General features: G+C 40.5%; 1 protein-coding gene across 1 annotated transcript in view; it reads left to right on the top strand.

Annotated features, from left to right (window-relative positions):
- Window positions 1-1556, top strand: part of LOC104993129 (dystrophin-like) — a 60990-nt gene that overhangs the window by 30698 nt on the left and 28736 nt on the right. The window lies entirely within an intron of this gene.

Below are 1556 nucleotides of genomic sequence, written 5' to 3'. Positions count from 1 at the left end.
AATGAGTCAGTTCTTCGCATTGGGTGGCCAAAGTATTGGAGCTTCAGCTATAGCATCAGTGCTTCCAATGAGTATTCAGGACTGATTTCCTGTAGGATGGACTGCTTTGATCTTGCAGTCCAAGGGACTCTCAAGAGTCTTCTCCAACACCACAGTTCAACAGCACCAATTCTTCGGCACTCAGCCTTCTTTATGGTCCAACTCTCACACCCATACATGACTAATGGAAAAACCATAGCTTTGACTAGACTGATCTTTGTTGGCAAAGTAATGTCTCTGCTTTTTAATACACTGTCTAGTTTTCTCATAGCTTTCCTTCCAAAGGGTAAGCGTCTTGTAATTTCACGGCTGCAGTCACCATCTGCAGTGATTTTGGAGCCCAAGAAAATAAAGTCTGTCACTGTTTCCATTGTTTCCCCATCTATTGCCATGAAGTGACAGGACCTGGTGGCATGATCTTAGTTTTTTGAGTGTTAAATCAGCTTTTCCACTCTCCTCTTTCACCTTCATCAAGAGGTTCTTTAGTTCCTCTTTGTTTTCTTCTATAAGGGTGGTGTCATCAACATATCTGAGGTTATTGGTATTTCTCCTGTCAATCTTGATTCCAGCTTGTGCTTCATCCAGCCTGGCATTTCATACATATTCTGCATATAAGTTAAATAAGCAGGGTGACAATATATAGCCTGGATGTACTCCTTTTCCTATTTGGAACTAGTCAGTTTTACAGGTCCAGTTCTAACTTTTGCTTCTTGACCTGCATACAGATTTCTCAGGAGATGGATAATGTGTTCTGGTTCCCATGTCTTGAAGAAACGTCCACAGTTTTTTGTGATTCACACAGTCAAAGGCTTTGGCATAGTCAATAAAGCAGAAGTAGATTTTTTTTTTTCCTGGAACTCTCTTGCTTTTTCTATGGTCCAACGGATGTTGGCAATTCAATCTCTGGTTCCTCTGCCTTTTCTATATCCAGCTTGAACATCTGGAAATTCTCAGTTCATGTAGTGTTGAAGCCTAGCTTGGAGAATTTTAAGCATTACTTTGCTAGCTTGTTAGATGAGTGCAATTGTGTGGTAGTTTGAACATTCTTTGGCATTGCCCTTCTTTGGGATTGGAATGAAAACTGACCTTTTCCAGTCCTATGGCCAGAGCTGAGTTTTCCAAGTTTGCTGGCATATTGAGTACAGCACTTTGACAGCATCATCTTTTAGGATTTGAAATAGCTCAGCTAGAATTCCATCATCCCCACCCATAGTGATGCTTCCTAAAGTCCACTTGATTTCACGTTCCAGGAAGTCTGGCTCTAGGTGAGTGATCACACCATTGTGGTTATCTGGGTCATTAAGATCTCTTCTGCATAGTTCTTCTGTGTATTCTTGCCACCTCTTCTTAATATCTTCTGCTTCTGTTAGGTCCATACCATTTCTGTCCTTTATTATGCCCATCTCTGCATGAAATGTTCCCTTGGTATCTCTAATTTACTTGAAGAGATCTCTAGTCTTTCCTCTTCTATTATTTTCCTTTATTTCTTTGCATTGTTTACTTAGGAAGGCATTCTT

Source organism: Bison bison, unplaced genomic scaffold (genome assembly GCF_000754665.1).
Source record: "Bison bison bison isolate TAMUID 2011002044 unplaced genomic scaffold, Bison_UMD1.0 scf7180017848960, whole genome shotgun sequence".
In the NCBI taxonomy this organism is placed as follows: Eukaryota; Metazoa; Chordata; class Mammalia; order Artiodactyla; family Bovidae; genus Bison; species Bison bison.
The sequence above is the reverse complement of the archived record's forward strand: the minus strand, read 5'-3'. Positions and strand labels throughout refer to the sequence as shown.